The sequence below is a fragment of the Canis lupus genome, chromosome 3, assembly GCF_011100685.1.
Source record: "Canis lupus familiaris isolate Mischka breed German Shepherd chromosome 3, alternate assembly UU_Cfam_GSD_1.0, whole genome shotgun sequence".
NCBI lineage: Eukaryota > Metazoa > Chordata > Mammalia > Carnivora > Canidae > Canis > Canis lupus.
This window is the reverse complement of record NC_049224.1, coordinates 15,474,970-15,495,044: the sequence shown is the minus strand read 5'-3', so window position 1 is coordinate 15,495,044 and position 20,075 is coordinate 15,474,970. Positions and strand designations below refer to the sequence as shown.

Genomic DNA, 20,075 nt, shown 5'->3' with positions numbered 1-20,075 from the left:
TCTTGTCAAATAATAAAGTGACAGGTTAATTTACAGCATGGAATAGTGTGAACAGGGAAAGCACTGCTTTTTCAATCTGTATGAACGGTGCCACCTATCTGCAGATTAGCAGAAAGCTTCAGAAACACTAATTCAAAAATCGGGATAAATACATGTGATGTTGCTGAGTTTTGTAAATATCACAGGAATGGAATTGATGATAAAGGCAAATGCAAGATTAGACACACACAGTTGCTTTCGAACCAAAAAAACAAGATTCTCAACAAAGGGCTGCTGTATCAAACAGCAATAAAGAGCCTCAAGCAGTTGTCTGTGCTCATGCCAGTTTTCATGCTTTAATTCAGCTGCCCTGTGGTTCTTAGCTTTGACATTGAGATCTGCACGGCCACCAGAGATAATTATTTCAACCTTCAGGCCATCAGGCGTTCATTTTTGATCATGGATATGTAAGAGATGTTTTCTGCTTTCTAAGTCTTCCAAGTGGATATCAATAGAAGGGTAAAATAAGGAAAATCAGTACGCATTTGAAAGAACTTGAACATTCTGCATTACAGAAATGTGAATGGCTCTATCAATTTTTGTAGATACTTCAGTTAACTTGATCGCTATTTGGAAGTATTTTAATTGGCCCAAATTTTAAGGTAGAATTATTTACTGCCACAAGTACTCTGTAACATTTGTTTAAATATTTGCACTAAACTTCATACTTTGCAAATTTCAACAAAGACATGAGAGCATAAAATCCATAAACTAAAAATAATAACTTTTTAAGTTAAATTTGTATATCCTATCATAATGTGCTTTTATGCAAAACTGCAATCAGGAGCATACATCATTCCCTAAAATATCTAATTAGTAGTCGAAGAAATCATTGAACAAAGCATTATGATAAATCTCCGAGATGTAGAGAGATTACATTTCTTTCCCTATAAAATATGGAGAACACACCAGTTCCCATAAAATTTGATGCAAAGATTAAATCATTTTGTTATCACTAAATTATAACAATGACAATTAAAATATGTAAATCAATCTTATTTTTACTAGGTTAGTTTATTTTAAAATTTGAATATGTAATGAATAAAGAGTAGAGTTTTAAATCTATTATTGTTAGCAAAGAGAAAAGAAACCTATAGAAGATCATAAAATATAATAAGCAAACACAAAATGAGATTCATCAATATTTTTCTCAACATCTTTTTGCGAAGGAAAAATATTTAAAATGTTTTAAGAATATTCCATAATACTGATGCTATTCAATAAGAAATCTATGACTAAGAAATTTACTTAAGTGGATGACCGAAGAAGACATGATTACAGCTACCCTAAAAAATTGACCTTGTCTTTAAGTAAAAACTCCACTGTCATAACTTTCAAGATGGAAACAGAAGAGATTATTACCATGTTAGATGTATGCCAACAGTCTAATAACTCATGATAATTTCAGAATAAAATGAATCATTTTAAGAGAAAGGGAAACAAAATTATGTTAACTATTATTTGAGTTTAAATTGTAACATTTTCTTCAAATGTAAAAATCTCAACTATTCAGGGTTCCCAATGCAAAATGAGAAGTGAGCTCAACAGGTAATACCTATGGCAGGTTTCTGCGAATACTATGACATATGCTCACTTTCCTTTCCCCCAAATTGATCACTATAGTAAGTGATGAAAAAGCTAAGTTAACATCTTCCTTAGAAAGTATAAACTTTCATATTCTATACAATACTAATTAAATAAAATTTCAAGAAGTGATCAGAGCATCAGATCTTCAGTCTTCTAGAACGTGCATAATTCACAGCCCTTTCCATCTTATATTAAGTGCACAACACATTCAAGCAGAAGTTGGCACATAAATGGTAAGATCATTTAGTGTGAAAAATCAAGCCATATAATTCATGTGAAATAGTTTCATTTCTTTCCAAATATTCTAGAAATACCTAATATTCTGGATCAAAACCAAACAAAAAAAAAGGTCTTGTCTTTAATAAAAGCAAACTGTTCTTCTATGCTTTTTGTGATCCAGGGCTTCCCCAAAAGAAGCAGCTACTTGTCTCCCACATTAAAAAACTTATTGATATAAGTTACTCTGTATTAAAATGCATTTCCTAAACTATTTTTAGGTAAGATTCTGGTATTTCTGAGTTGGAGTTCAACATGATGTAATTTATAGAGTAGAGTTTATATGAGAGAAAAGGACTAAAACAAAAGGAATTTATAGGACGGCTATAGAAGAAAATACAATCATACTTTTGATTTTCCTACCTCCATCTTTTTCTCTATAAAGGAAAAAGAAGTGATGTTCTCAATAACTAGCAAAAAGTCCGAAGAGACTATAAATAGTCATTTGCTAAAGTGCTTTTATTCTAAACAACTTTAAACTTAAAATGACATAGTTTAAAATTATGAAAATCCATGCAAAGGATGGCAAACTAGGATAGAGGAAAATAAGGGTAAGTATATATTAGAATATTGCCTTCTTATTTTATTCAAAGAGATAACTAATTCTATAGAGTACCTTTGTTGAGTTACTGCCAGATCCTCATGCTAAAAATATTTGAAGCAAAGGTACTTGCTTTCCGGCACATTCCACCACATTTTAGACTTGCCTGCTACCACTGGAAACCCAAAAGTCTTAATTATAGCATCAAGAAAAGACAACACAGCCAAAATGAAGAAGGCATATTTTTCACGTAAGGAAGGTTTAGTGCATACCAGGGATATTCAGAATCTCCTTCTTTGTAACTTCAGATTGGAGAACATGGTCTCTTCTCCATTCTCTACTCCTTTGCTGCACCATATTCACAGACTGACGCTAATATGCAAGTCCAGGGTCATTCTACCAGTTAGGAAGCTTCAATGATTTGGGTATAATGCTGTGGAATCCATGTTTCTCAATGATGAACAGCCATCTTCTCTGCCTTCTGATCATTTTTTAATTCTCAACACAAGATGAGCACTAGTTTGTCCAAAGTGAGATTAGGATTTCTTATTATTTGAGGATATTTGTACAGATATTTGTACTTGTTGCTTTTATCATTTAGTTTTACGCATCTTATGATCTTCGTTGATCTTTTCTATCTTTTTTTGACTGAGATATCTTTTTTTGACTGAGATATTTATTAAAAACTTCCCAGAGGCAGACATTAAGCAGGAATGTTTTCCTTACCCATAGCACAGGGGACATATATTTATGCTATTTGTCTGCTCCTCACATATACCTTCTTTCTGTATCTTCTTTTGTTTTATGTATTTCTTACCCTATTTCCTTTCATTCTCATCTTTCATTTTCTCCTTTTAGGTACTTACCTTATTCTCATTTAATGGCAGCTCTTAGTAGTGATACACCTCCTGAGTATTATGCAAAATGAAAATGACCACAATTCCACATATGTATAGTAAGTAAAGCTCTAAATCAACTAAACAGCTAAGAAAAAGATAGCCATTTGGTTGTATCCCTTCTGAGTCAATATGGGAATGTATCTCAAGTAATTTCAACCACATGCACGCACAAAAAAAATGCTGAAAGCAACAGTACAGCTATTAGTCTAATACATGGCTCAAGAATGAAAAATTATAAATAACAGCTAACATTTATTGAGTGCTCGCTATGTGACAACTACATTAAGCACTTTACATGCATCATCTCATTTAATCGCTCCTAAAACACTGCAAGGTAGAGATACTGTTGGTATCCTTATTTTATAGCTATTAAGACAGTGAATAAGCAGTAGAACTTGGTTCAGAGTCCATTCTGACTCTAGAGCTCACATCATTAACCAATATGCTATACTACATAATGTTTATTACTTTTAGCTTGTGATAAGTGATTCTTGATTTTAATTAGAAAATCTTTTGCTGCTTTTAAATTCTCAAGTGATAAATATGGTTTATCTATTACAGCACACATAGATTTATGGCACTTCTGGCATTAGTTTTGTAATGACCATATGTCACCCCTAGGGGTCAGATATACTTTTACAGGGGAAATTAGAAACACTTCAGCATCCATCAGCTCAGAAGTAGCTTGCATAGAAAGAACAATTATTTACCTACAAACTCTTCCACATTGCTAAAATGTCCACTTAGAGCAAGTATACATGCATGAGGTGTTGCAGGTGTTCTTTGCTAAGCCTTTTAAAAAGATCCCTAAAAAAACAAAAACAAACAAACAAAAAACAAAACAAAACAAAAAAAAAACAAACTCTGAAAAAGTTCTTTTTACTTATGGTGATAAAGCTTCCCTCTTATATTCATGGAAGAGCAAAGCAGCAAGGCTTTAGGCCTCTACAAAGATATTTTTGTTATTTAGTCCTTGTTCTCCCGAGTTGAATTTGAAAGCAGCCTACTGTTACAGGCAGACAAGTTCCTTTGCTTTTACTTTGTATTTGAAGGACTAGAGACAAGGTGAAAAATAGGGGTTGGGAGACAGAAGTAAGAGGGCCATGATCAACCTAAGAAATCCCTGTAAAGTTACTTGAGAGATCATGGATAATAGCTTCTTTTACATTTGAACCATGATTTCAGGGACCGAAGTGTGTCTATGTCAATGGGTGATTAGGATACTTTAATTTACTATTATTTTTTTAATAGAAAAGGTCAGCTAAATATCACACAGATTTTTGCCAGTACTAATAAAGTTAGTTTTAGTGACATGGGTATATTTCTTAATTTGTCCCTACTGTTGCCTCATGGAGTACTTGAAAACAAGTACTTTTGGGGGAAAAAAGCAAATATTAGCATATACATTTTTCCTATATTCAACAAATACGGTTTAGATATACTAATTGGCGCTAATGGGAAGAAATCATTTAAGCGAGAATAGAAGTATTGACAAAAGCATAATGTCATTACTTTAATGAACGCTAGACAGTTAATGATATATATTTAGTGATTTAAAAAAAACCCAAACCAATACGAACATTTTTTCCAGGGATCCATAAATCAATTACTCAAGTAGTTTCTGAACAGCTATTACATGTGGAACATGGTACTATGCTTGAAAGTAAAATCATGAGAATACTCCAAAGAGTACTCTTTTGAAAAAATGCTACTCTCTTTTGAGGAAAGCCCTCTGCTCAGATATTATCTAATAGTCATAAGGTGCAACTAAAAAGTAAATAATAAAGTAAACTTTAAATTTCAATATTAGAATATAATAATAGGCTCCTCCTACTGTGTAATATAAATTAAATAGTACCTAGTGGTTTTGTTAATTTTTTTTTTTTAATGATAGTCACACATTGAGAGAGAGAGAGAGGCAGAGACACAGGCAAAGGGAGAAGCAGGCTCCATGCACCGGGAGCCCGACATGGGACTCGATCCCGGGTCTCCAGGATCGCGCCCTGGGCCAAAGGCAGGTGCCAAACTGCTGCGCCACCCAGGGATCTCCTACCTAGTGGCTTTGAAGGTTAGATCACAACTCATGGTAAAATTAGGAGTGAAATAACTCTAAGCATTTTTTACAATGTAGTATAAACAATATTGATTTAAGTTTATGAACCCTAAGACTAAAATAAATCCATTAAAGTTGAGAAGAAACATTGAGAAATATATAAAATGAAATTATGACTTTAACGGTTGGTTTTAATTGTGAAATTCTGGGGCTTGGTGTCTTACTATAGGATAAAATGTCACATAGCAATGGAAGGATTAGTCACATGACCTGAAACTGATCAGTACTCAAATGGTCCTGGCTTATCTGATATTCCAAAATTTCTGGCATTTTCTCTGGGTTAGCTTCTCACTTTCATCTATGGCTTTAACAGCTCTGGTTCTTATCCCATTCCTCTTCTAACCTGATGCAAGGGAAGTAGGACCTGCTCAGTGAGATATTAAGGCAAAATGAATGCTAGCTGACTTGTTAGAAATCTGCAACCACATTTGAAGGCACAAAATTATTTCCTTCTGTTTAGTTCTGAATATGTAGTAATCAAGAATGATTTTTTTTAAATAGTGTACAGTCAAAAAGAAAAAGTGAGATTTTGTAAACCTGAAGTGATTGCAAGAATGAGTCTATAAGTTAGGGATGAAATATGGCAAAATATACATCCTCAGGGAAACCTGAGAATGTTTATATAGAGTGGAGGGGTGTGCACTGAGACAGCAAAATCAGCATATGGCTGAACAGAAGGATACCCTATGAAAATTAGTATATGACCTAATAAAGCTAATAAACTCTACTAACACTCATTCTCTGCTTGGTTGTTAAGATGCCATCTATTGCAGTAAGGATCTACTATATATTTACAAATAGTTATAAAAAAATTCTAAACTATCTCAAAAATTTTAAAGGATGCTTATAAAAATTTTTGAATTTCAATAGTCTTTAGGAAGTTCAAAGGCATTGTCCATATCTAGGGAGTTCCAAGTTTGTTACATGTTCAAGCATGAAAGTGTAAAATATAAAAAAATTAAGACACAGTCACTGCACTGGTAGTTGGCAGAGAAGTATGTTATTCTAACATACAACCAGGTACATTTCTATAAAGAGCTGTACTTGCTGAATAGTTCTCACGGAGCAGGAATTCTGACGATAAGAACAAGATAGGGATGAACATACAACAGAATGACAATTCATGAAAGGTAAATGATACTTGGAATAACAAAATATATAGAAAATTAACAAGATCAGTTAAGAAGGTTTTGACTTTAATGTCATCTGAAACATATTTATAAAAGCAGTTAATCTGGAATTATTTCATAAGGAAGGGAGAATGGCAGTCTGTGGAACTTTAAATGTAGCAGATAGTAGATATTATATATAAGAGCTACACATATATTATCATAATACCATATATTAGGGGTTCAATATAATTCTAAAATTTTTTGTTTATGGACATTCCTATTTCATTCAAGTAAAAAATATCCTAAATAAATCATCATCAAAATATTCCTATAAACCACAAACATAATTATGTTAACATAATTATGTTAAAATTATGGTAAAAGAAAGGCCATTCTAAATCTAATCCATCTTTTTAATCCACATAAAGTCATACTAGTAACACTTCTCTGATTAAAAATATTACCTTTGTGAAGAAATATTTCAGTCATATATTTGCTATTTAGCTGGGAATTAGTAAAAAAAAAAAAGTGAATAGTAAGTATGTAGATTATTTGTTCTACTCTATAAAGGGTAAATAAAGCATCCAGGGCTTGAGATAGGGTACAAAGAACGTTTCCATGGTTACATGCTTTCCCATATCAAATTAGAGCAGAATTTGTGTACAAGAGGTTTGTTGACAGCCTACATAGGCCATAAAAAGAATAGAAGGCTAGGAGTTTGAAATCTAAATATATTCTGCAAAGTCTGTTGAGAAAAAGTTGGGTGAAGAAAGCAGCATCAGGAGAGTAGCAGATTAGTTAAGAGTATCAGATGCCATTTCGTAAAAAGATCATTTTTCTTTTAGATGAGGCTCGTAAAAGTCTCTTCAAATGTATGATTAGCTACTCTTTTCTTCATTTCCACAAAGACACCTCAATCTGGTGTCCACCCAAGCTATTAAGAAGAGCCATTATTTGGCATGCAGCTAGAAGCATCAGCTTTACCACCTGCCCAATCTTGCAGATGTCACTCCACCATATTCAGTCTCAAACGCAGGGCCTTCAAAAGGACAGTTAAAGGGCTGTTCCCACACAAGTGCTGGCCAAGCAAGACCTTTGTTGTACACCTGCCCCTATTATTCTTATGGGCCATTTAGTAGGAGTGAATTCTGTTTTGAGTACATGTTGAGAATTCCAGTTGCTCTAAAAAGTATCTTATAAATTATAAGATTGTCAGATGTATGGTTAAAGCAATGTCCAGTAATTGTGCTACAGAAGGGTGTTCTCACATGCTTAAATTGTTCTTTAAACACCAGCACAGGTACCTGGACATGTGAATAATTTCCTACTCTTTGAATTAATCCACAAAGAATTAGACATTGTACTTATGTCTCTCCTGTAGTCTTACTATGTACAATTAGGAGTGGAATATAATTAGGGGTGTGATTACTAGAAGAAGAAAACTTTTCTACTAAAACTGCTAAACTACCCAAGATTCTCTTTTACATAGTATTTTAAGATATTTAAAATGCTTTAACATCTTATAAGAATTGAAGTTATATATACATAAAAATACATACTCACACAGGACAGAAAACCAGATAATATGTACTTACAAAAAAGAACCTGCTAAAATTAGCTAATTTCTCTGTGATGTATTTTTCAATAAATATGGTGGCAAGAACATTGCATTTATTGGTTTTCTGCTGAAAGTTATACAGAAAGAAGGAGAATAATTATGGCACACAGTATAAATGATTCAAAGAAGCATAAAGTACAAACAAATCAACTATCAACCCCCATTAAACTGAAAATTCTGTTCATCAGTGTGTATATTAGTCCTATACACTATAAAATCCATAGCAGATTTTTAAAAGCAATGATTTGGTATCAGCTGAAACAAAACTCAGCACAACTTTTGATATGGTCAGCTCAGTGATTTCAGATTAATAAAGAAAACACAAAAAATAGTGAAGAACACTTAGCCATTTCCTTTCTCAAACACAATTCATGCCTAGTTTTATCAGCTGTTGTTTTGTCCTAGCTGGCTGTTTATTGACTTTTTATATATCAGATAGTTGAAAATTTGGGAAGTACAAGTTGAAACAGATTTTTTTTTTTTTAAGTTCTAACTCATGGCAGAGTAAAAAGTGTCTTTAAGGAAGGAAAGGAAAAATCTGGAGGTGAAAGTCAGCCTATGGCACTTCAGTGTAGACTAAGGGGAACAGCATTTGCTAAGTATCACGTTGATTCATGTCAGGACTAATGGCTAACGGTAACTTCTACAGCATAGACTACATCTTTGTATCAGGCACTATGTAAGTGATAACTTACTCCAAAATTATTGTTTGGTTGGGGAACAAATGGTATCCTTCAACTAACATGAGCTGATCACACTATCTCTTAAGAAGACTTGATTAGGGAGACACTTCTTTAGTGTTACTGAAAGGTTAAGGAAAGGTTTATCTCCCTCAGGTGATCATTATTGTGGAACATTTTCAAGTTCTGTGTAATGTTTGAGTTCTTCCCTTCAAGCCATGTGGCAAACACAACTAGAGGTAAGAAACGGCCTAAAATTTATGAATTTTTGACAACTGAAAATGAGACTGGTTACATTTAAAATCCCATCTCTTTGTATATAACTAAAGACCTTACTTTTTTCTCTTAAGTCTTAAAAATACATGGATGGTATGTACAGTGTAGACATTTACAAAAGCATTGTGCATTGCAGACATTTACAAAAATATTTAACTGGTGAAGAGTGAAATCTATTCTATCTCCAAATTTAGCTTTTATCTCAATACCATTTGGGGAGACCCAAAGTTGTAAAACAACACGATCTGTTTTAGGCATACTCTAAAAGTAAAGTGCAAAATCTCTGAATGTTGTAAGTGATGAGTCATTAAATTCTACACCTGAAACTAATATAACACTGTATGTTAACTACCTGGAATTTGAATAAAAACTTGAAAGTACAAAAAAAAAAAAAAAAATCTCTGAATGTCAAGAAGAAACTCATTTATGGAAGTAAGTTACTATACACCTGACAAGACTTTTCAGTGAAGGAGTCAAAATCTTGAATGGTGAGGCGTGGTAATAACAGGCCTCAAGGACTAAATGTACCAGGTCAGATTATACCAAGGATCCTGGGTCAAAGATTAAGTAGGTGATTGTCCTTATTTACATACAAAAGGTTCTCTTCTATTCTGTCTCAAACTCTGGTAGTAAATTACATTGTAAATTTCAATCTCTTGGTACAGCAGTACCTAAAAATCAGCATCACTACTTCTTTAAGTTACCCCTGTGAAACAAATTTGGATTCATTGTGGATTTCAAAAGAATTACTGGTTACCTTCTGCAAAATGTAAGTAAAATTTTTTGCAGGTATCCTAAAAATATACATAATATATACTGATACTGTTTTACTGACAGACTTCCGAATAAAAGAAAATAGTAATTTTTTAAATGCTAAAATTTTGCCAAATGCACTAGTCCTGGAGATTGAGTCACCTGCATCAAAAAGGCCTTTTATAAACACTATGTTTCATTATTATATTATTTAAAGGAAAAGAAAGTAGTAAAATGTAGCCAACACAGGAATGAACTGACATAGCAAGTCTTTTCTGTTTTACAATTCATATTTTCTCTATTAAAGGATGGTTAGATACATGTTTGCTACTGGAAACAACAAAGCATAGATTATAAAATTATATCTAAAATGAAGTATCCCACTTGTTTCTACAAAATTTTCCATTTGTTTCTTCTCTTTCCAGGTTTGAACCACCAAACCACCAATGATTTTTCTTTTTTCTTTTTTTTTAAATTACCAACGTGAAGAGGAGAAGCTATGAGATGGTTGAAAGGGCGTGGATTGAATTTGGATTCAGAAATATTTGCTTTCTACTTTTGTTTTGAACTTTTACTAGGTGTGATATCTTGGGCAAATTCCTCAAAATGCTCTAACCTCAATTTCCACAACTGCATAATGGGAATAATGACAATTACTCACTTCTTTGTCTCAAATAAAAAACAAAAAATGAGGGAAAACATTTCATGAGAAGCGTTAAATGACACAAAGTGCTAGTTTTTATCCTAACAAAAGGTCAAATTATCAAAATCACACAAGAAACTTTTAGTATATGCTAAAATTAAGCTAAAATATGAACACCTTAAAATTATTTACATGTTCCCTGTATTAGTATTTAATTATATTAGATATGCAATAACAGAATAGATAACATGCTAACCCCATAAGACCCTGGTAAATCTGCTAACTGATGTAACAAAGCATTTTTAGTAAACCAAGAATCTTAAGCATAGACCAGGTATTTTTAGGGAAAAATGGATCTTTAGGATTTAAGAGGAGACCTACAAAGTGCTCCACCTATCCCTGCAAATACTTACACTAGATATTTTCTTCCTGGTTGTTCTTGTTAACTATAAGCAAATACTAATATTTTATTTTAATAGATTTTGGGTATTTGTTCTCTATCTTTATTATATATAGACACATACAAAGGCACATGCACACACATGTACACATACACACAATCTAAGTGTAACTCCAAAGTCAAAGTATGGTTTGCAATGTTACTGTGTATAGCAAATGCACAGAATCTGCTGCTTAACTTTGACAGTGCCAACAATTCTGGGAGTCAGCCAAAGAGTCAGAGTAATAAAGGAGTGGTCCTCTGTAAGCTTCCCTGCTGTGAAAGCACTCCTAATAAGAGATACTCCAGTGAATGATTAATTTTGATTCTGTAACTCAAAACATATATAACATGAGTACAGAAATAAAATCCAAAAAATCTACACCCTTAAAAAAAGCCTTTAGGATAAAGGAAAAAATTATATCATTTCAATCATGTATGTTCAAAAATTATTCTCAGACACTAATGTTTATTTTCAGAGCAACATCCCTAAATATAATTCTCATACTTGATTTCAACACTAGTAGTATAAGGCCTTAAAAAAACTCCAGTATTTTTTCTGATATTATGGCATCTAATAGGACAACAATGGCATTTAGGATTTTTGGCTCACAAAGATGAAGTTCAGACTTCCGCAATTTCAAAACTAGTAAACGAATTACTTAATATTCTCTAGATAAAACAGACTGCTATTTACAGCAGAATATTATTTGTGGTTTGAACATGTCTGGTCACTGTGAAAGTCAAGATTGTGTTAAATTGTTTTTAAGAAAAAAATTCCCTTTTCACATTCTTACAAGTAACACTAAAACCTGCTGATTGTATTGGGAAAAAAGATGCAGTTTATATTTTCTTTTAATAAAATAAGATTTCTTCCAAATAGAATGCTTAAGAAGAAGCATACATCTAGGTTAATTTTAAATGCATGCGGTAATTTCATTGTTTTAACATTTTATTTACAGTCTAACTAAAATATTCATTTAAAAGTTTCTTCTTTAATAGGGTAAACTTTTGAAAGAGCAAAATTGAGAAATTTTAAAAAGGCAAAAACATTGAACAGTTATTAATTTACCTTATTGGTACAGTATATCCTATCAATATTCTTGAGAGACTAAGTTTGGCCATCACCATATATTCAACAGAAGAGTTAAAATCCATTATTCCTATTTACATGAATCAAAATTTAAAACAACTTATGTGGATTCTAGAAGAACTCTATCCATATGGCAAGCATTCAGGAGATGATATAATGAATATAAATCAATGAAAAAGAAAATTTAAATTGCATAAGAAATTAGAAGACTAAGGATCATATCTAGTCAGGGAACTTAGTCCAATTATTTTACTTTCATAGTCATGCTCCAAATGAGGGATGTTAAGCTATAAAAAAAAAACATTAGAAAATTACTTCAAATTATATTTTAGATGATAAACATAAGATATATTGTATATTAAAGGTATAAGATAAATCTCATTTCAAGAAAATTAAACACATTTGGTAACTTAATGTCATTTGATACAATAAAGTTATAATACAAAACATATTTTATACTTTACTGACACCTGAAGTAAATTAAACCATCTTTCTAAGTATACTACTGCCTTGAGATATTTGGCTAAAAGGTATTCAATAACAATATCATGTATCAACCTCACTACCTTTTACACTGCTAGAATTTAATGATAAAGTTTTTAAGGTAGATTTTAGATATTTCTAAACAGAAATATTCTATTTCCTACTGAACATTAATAAAGTAAGAGCATATTGCCTAATAAATCCCAAATTAAGGCAGGGAGATTATTAAAGAAAAAGCAGAGACTTCAAATGGATTCGTGAGGTGTCATACCACTTAATAGAATCATCTTTTAAGTTACTAAGGCTATCTTTCTAAAAGGCCAACTTCATTACAATTGTTTGAAATGTCTGATTTTCTCTATCAAAATATGAGTGAAAAATTCAGAATTTGTCTTCTAAGAATACTATTAAAATGAGGAAAACAGGTCCTAAATTTCAAACTTAAGAATTTTAGAATTTTTTTTCTGAGAAAGTGACAAAACAAAAGCTTTCTGAAAGATCTCAATAAAAGATAGCTACTCTGATAGAGAAATAGCACACAACTGTACCTGCAAATTTTCAAATATATTCTAATTATATAACAAAACAAGTGAACATTGTGAGAAACAATATTTAATGATGTACCACAGGAAATTAACTGCCATGTAAAATACTGATTGGGCATCCCAGTATGTTTCTCCTTTCTAAGTGCCACTTCAATGCAGGAAACCAGGTTGTGATTTTAAAAGATAAATAAAGTGAAAGAAAGAGTGTATAGAAAAGTTAAGTTTTAAGTAATAGCTGTATTAAATAAATGAAATTGGATTAAGATGCATGATAAACTTGTCAATTATTTAACAAAGGTAAAAATGGATAACCTTGAAAAATGAAAAACATTATAAATTCTTAAAGTCCCGTAAGCAAAAGTTTATCTAGAGAATATAAAAATAATGTCTCCTAAGATCAAGTTCTTCTTGAGCTCAATCACAAAACAAATCTTTTTACTTCCCCATGACCACCTCTGCCCCCTGCTGCCCATAAATTAGTTATAGCCTAGTCTAATATTTTAAAAGATTGCTTAAGTAAAAACTATAGGAGCTAGAACACACAAATGCACGCACACACACAGAAATTTACTTTTTTACAGAAGTCTAAAATGACCCTAGCTGAAGATCATTTAGGTTTCATTTTCCTATATTTTTTTCCCTGTAGAATAAACAGTTAAAAATATAACAGGGCCACTCTACTCAAATTAAATTATAGAACCAAGAACAAAACCAATGTAATTCTTTTTATACTGGATAGTATATAATATATATGGAATGCTTTTTAGTTTTAAAAAAAGGTATTTAAATTTTTTGGAGGAGAAGATAAATTTCTATGTTTAAAAAGTTACTATTTCTAAGGTACTCAAATCTATGTTTAAAAAATTGCTGTAAAGAGAAGTACTAACTGAATGAATTATCAGAACATCTGACTTCTTCACTATTAAATACATTCAAATATTTGTTAACTACACTAAATCAACATCAAATAGTTACATTTATTCTCTAACTAGAAATATACATCATTGATTTCACTCATTTATTAAATATTTATCTCCAATGAAAAACACAACTTTGTAGAAGACATACAGAGCAGAAAATAAACTGACATAGACATGTTTATTACTTAAAAGTTATTCAGTATTATCTATTTTGAGTTAAAGCATATTTCCCAGGAGTGGCAATTATATAAATATGTAATCCTTTAAAGGCTTTGAAAAATAAATCTGATACAAAAGACCATAAAGGCCAAAAGTATAAATGAATGCTTTTTAAATATTCAATAAGATATGTTCTCTACAGTATGATTGTAAAAATGTTCAGGAAAATTACTTCTAAAGTAATTAAGATATTTTAAGCTGATATGTAAGGAGCATTTTATTGGTTATATTTACTCAGTTAAAAAAAAGCATTTCTCCAGATTGTTTTTAAGAAAGAAAGAAACAAAAAAAGCCACAAATGTTTTAATGACAAAAGACCTTAACAATATGTTATCCTACTTTAGTTTTTCACTGGATGTATCTGACCTGATCAGAAATAGAACATAATAAATACTGCTCAAATATAATGCATTTGGTATTGTGACATATAACTAGCACAAAAGCTCTTTCTTTTAATCAAGCAATCATAATTGTCAAGGCATATGCAAAGACTGAGACCTAAAATACAAGTTAACATTTTAAACTACAGGGAAAAAACACATTATTTCATATGCTAAGCTCTCAAGAAGACATTTCTATTGCAATTTTCTTACTGGTATTGTGACAGGGGAGAAAATTCTAATAGCTTCAGAATCCTATGTATTCAGCTTTTTTTTTTTTAACATCTATAAAACATAAAAACAGTTTAATGTTAATTTCCTACAAGAATCCATATTCAGAAGACAGTCATCAAAATTTACTACATGTGAGAAAAGTAATACTGACAGAGTTCTCTAGTTTAACATTTCCCTTGCATCTTCTCGTTTTTGTTTAACATTATTGTATATTGGAAGGATGCATTTCCTTTTGTTAGTGTCCTGATTTACAGCATTTAGAGTAATATTAAGTTTAGAGTAATATTAAGTTCTCTGTAGAAATACAGAAAACTTTCCTATGCAGTCTGGTAAGATTCAAAATAGAATTTGCATTATGGAAATTAAGAATCTAGCAGCAATAATAATAGCTTTCGGGACTAATTTGAAGGTAAAAAGACTCCAAATACTGTCAATTTAAATCTGACCCTTCCAACTCTTTTCCTTTGTTATAATATATCTGAAGACATTTTTGCCAGGATTTCTTAAAAAAACAAAACAAAACAAAACAAAAAAAACCACTATTATTTGGATTGGATTACTCTCCTGAGATATCTGTATATATGTTACTGGGCTACTGACCTCATGAAAAAAACTTAACTAGAAAAGAGCTTCAAAGACTTCTTTGGAAATCTTGAGGAACTATACAGAATGAAAGCAAAAAGATCATTCAAATGTTCAATGCATTCTGAAACATTTATATCTATAAAGTAGATGAGACAAACAGGTTAGCACAAGGAAAAGATTTACCTTTTTACAGTTTATGTTGTTTACTGAGTCGCCAAACACACACACACACAAACACACACACACATAATCACATGCCTAACAATGTTCTTTTTAACTGGTATCTGAGTTCTGAGTTATTGTATTTTACTCTTCTCTTTCTTTGATCTTCCTCAGTACTCAGCTCACTGTTAACTGTCCTGGGTGGTCTCCCATCAGAGCTTAGTGATTGGTATCCCTCTCTATTGGCTGCCTTCTAGGGATTCCTATCAGCTGTATTCTTACATGCATGTGACGACTTTATTAGCTCACTCAGATTGTGCTTCAGACCATCTCCACAGCACATACACCCTTTCTCAAACAATCACACTTTTGTAGTTGACTTAGAACAAATAATTATATGAACACTTCAGCTGTTATACTCGATAATAAAGTCGAAATGAAGAGAAATTTCACATTATGTATAAGTCAGGGCTTCGTTTTCATGTTCAGACTAAAAAAAATCAATTCCAGATTGATTTTTGTGTATATATCGTTATTGTCAGAGGATTAATTGATGAATTTTTCATTTGATGAGTCAGGTGGAATAAGCTCTGAGGCACTCAGTGAGCAGAATTTTAATTTACTCTGGTTCACACTCTGCAGTCAACTCATCAATTTTGATATGTTATCATAATTTACTTGTTCCCAAATGTTCAGAATAAGGCTCCAAAGCAAAATAAAAGGTACTTAGCACTGTGAATATCTTTATGCTTACACATTATATGATTAATGTAATCTGGATTTTTAGAATGTATTAATACTTTCTGAAAGATATTAAGCCGTTATCTAATTCAATCTATCCACTTTGACTTTCTATTTTGCCATGATCTAAATCCCCACTAACTAATTTCTGCCTACTAACCTTAAAAAGTTCTGCAAAGCAAATACAATAACACTCCAAATATACCTTACTTACAACCTAACAGTGTCAAACTAGACATAAAAATTATGGAAATCTTACAGTGGCTGTGAAAAAGCCATTGTCCCATAATAAGCAAAAATGCTAAAGTACTACCTAAAATGTTTACTAAGAAAAACGAAATGCATTTTATTGATCAGTTTTCCAAAAATATTAATTTAGAATTTCATCATATACTTTCAAGCACTTCAGAAGAAAAAAAGAAAAAAAATTCTTCATATTTGTTATTTAACAAAATGTAATATTCTAGAATGTAGCCATGTTTTCCAAAGGTAATCTGCCACCCCACTAAGATCTTTTATGTATTAATTTTTTATGTAAAGCCAGCTAATTTGAAAAAGAGAAATTGAGTAAACATATTATCTTTGAATATGTATCCAAACCGTCATAACTAACCATATCAAAGTTCTTTTAAAGATAACTTTCTTCTTCCTCTGGAGTTTGCATTTGGGTTATCTTTTCCAATAATGTCTTTTCACCTTTACTATTTTCCTCACATTTTCCTTTTTACCTGCATTTTTTTTTCCTGGTGCTAAGTCCTTGCCCTAATTCTGAGGCTGGTGAAAGCAAATGTGGTGGACTGCTCTGATTCCCCATACTTAATCTTCCTTAAAAAAAAAAAAAAAAGACATACATGTAGAGTATCTGCAGTCAAAAGGGCTGGAACAGCCTCCTTCTGAGTTTAAACTAATCAACTGGATTTTCAGTCAGCCAGGAGAAAAGTCAGTTATGATGTTCTTAGTCTCCCGGTGCTGTGAATTGTCTTCACAGAACTATCCGCATCAAGGATAAGGAGCAAGGGGTCATGATCAACTAAGACTAATATAACCTCCTACTTCTCTATTCTTACAAGCTTCTCCTTTTCTACCTCTATGACCTTGTCACTTTCCTTCATTACTTTGTCCTCCTCAGATACTAGAGCCAATAACGACAGCATCTGCACAAGAGAATAGCTTGGAGCATGATACGAATGAAACTGATTCCAAGTCAGTTTTACTGGCCTATTGCCTACGTCCTTAGAAATGAATACAAGAGAACCTGGATTATTGAGCACTAACCTGTCCCAGGTTCAGAACTGTCTCTTAAAAATCAGACTCATATGAAGGCATGAAAAAATTCTCAGACAATACAACTTTTCTATTTACTCCAAGTAACTTTTTTTTGGGTAATTCATACCAGCTTCTTAATATTCACTTGTTAGTCTGCATAGCAAATTAAAATTTATGGTTGTCCGTTCGATATTAACTTCAATATATATTATGTTAAAGCCTAATGTGAAGGAGCACAATATTCCTTAAAATTATTATAGTGAGTAAACTATTATAACATTGAATAAATTAATCCCACCAACATAGGGCAAAACAAGTTTAATTAGTAATATATGAGAAAGAGCTTAGTTTCAGAGTGTGGACAAATACCAAACCACATTCTCAGTATCAGCTGTGGAAAAATAGCCCCCTCTCTCTAAGCAATAATATCCTTTCACATAAGATTCCCATTACAAGGCTGACAATCCCATTGATTTAGAGCACTCTTTCTACTCAAAAAAGTCAGAACAGATACCCTAAAATCTGATAAATATGTTAGTTCTTACCAGCTATCATTAAAGGTATAACTAAAGGTCAAGTAGGACGTGGGACTCTGTGGATTTTACTTGTTAGTACCACTTTACCTTCTGTTACCAGAGCTACTATAGAGCTATGAGATCTCTCTAAAAAAAAAACAGTGTGGAAGTAAACAGAAGGACCAGAAAATAAGACACCGAATTTGCTCTTAAATCATAGTAATCTACGATGCAATGAATATGGTTTTACATTTCAATAATGTTGAAAGCATCAGTAAGAATTCGTATTTCTTAGAAGATATGGTATACATACAATGGAATATTACTGGGTTATGAAAATGAATGAAATCTTGTCACTCGTGACAACATGGATGGACATAGAGGGTATTATGCTAAATGAAATAAGTCAGAGAAAGACACATACAAACAATTCCATTTATACATGGAATCTAAAAGCAAAACAAATGAATAAACAAAGAAAAAAAAATGAACTCTCAAATACAGAGAACTGATGCCAGAGAGGACATGGGTGAGTGAGTAGGATGGGGGAAACAGTTCAAAGAGATTAAGAGGCACAAACTTACAGTTGTGAAATAAATAAGTCATGAAGAGGAAAAGTAAAGCATAAAGAATATAGTGAATAACACTGTGATAATGTATGGTGACCTCACTTATTGTGGTGAGCACCACGTAATTTATAGAACTGTTGAATCACTGGGCTGTGCATCTGAAACTAACATTATATGTCAACTATACTTCAATAAAAAAGAATCCATATTTCTTATTAAGTTGTGTACAGTTAGTTATACCTTGAAATATAGCATTCAAAACAGTAACTACTTCATTCAAGATGAATTGTTTTTGTGAGTGCTTGGATTAAATAGTGAGAAAGTGAACATGGATTGAATTTGAAATTACTTTTTTATTATTACACAATTAGAGTAAGATACTATGTATTATCAGAAATAAGGTAAAGAATATTAATGAATCATAGTTTCTTTTATCTCTGGAATGCTAAATCAATTTATACCCCAGATCATGAATGAAATGAATTTCAACCTGTGACAATCTTTCAAATGTGTTACCATTCTCAGTAAATGAGATAATCTAATGCTGCCTCAGTAACTGGGGTCATCATTACTAAACATTATGTAATTAACTCATTATTTCTATGCCATAAAATGAATGGTAGAGGATACTGGGCAAATATAGCGGAGGTTAAGGGCAACCTAGGAATTCCTTTCTTGATGTTTACCTCTTTCTCACTAAAGTAGAAAGTAAGGGAAAAAAGTAGAAAGATTCCTTGTAACATGGAAGGATACTATTTTTACTTAATCATTTACTGAATTAGCAAATTTCTCCTTAGATGTTCTCTTGCCTTCAATAACACTGCCTTCCATACTTTATCAGTGATTATGAGTTTTTCAGATGTATCAGAAGCCTCCTTTATTTGTACTGGAAACCCAGCAATCATGTTCATCACTAACTTTATTAACTTTTTGAGGTAACACTGCCATCTTGTGGACTTAGAAATATTTCTAGTAAAGAATATCAAAGGCAAGTTGCATTTTTCTAACTACAGGCATAAATAGGTATTACTTCTGAGTTTAACGTAGTGTGTGACACTTAAGTGCAACAGATAATCAAGATTCTACTCTATACTGAAGAGAGACTTTTACCTCCTCATATAATTAATCTATTCATGATAAAATTCTTGGTTGAACCAGGCAATCACAAAGGTATAGTCCCGTGGCTTCAAAAGGTATAGTCACAAAGCTTCAAAAAAGTTTTCTTGGATATATGAAGGTCATGAAGACATTAAAAAAAAAAAAAGGTAATGTAATGATTTTCACACAAGCCTATGAAATCCGAACATTTGAGAATCACAAATATAGGCAATAAACATAGTCTTAAAAAAGGGGGCTATCTTGATAATTAACTTTCTATACTATACCT

General features: G+C 31.9%; 1 protein-coding gene across 11 annotated transcripts in view; it reads right to left on the bottom strand.

Moving 5' to 3' along the window:
- The window catches only part of FAM172A (family with sequence similarity 172 member A), a 425,633-nt gene that overhangs the window by 256,839 nt on the left and 148,719 nt on the right, over positions 1-20,075 (bottom strand). The gene's annotated exons all lie outside the window — the stretch shown is intronic.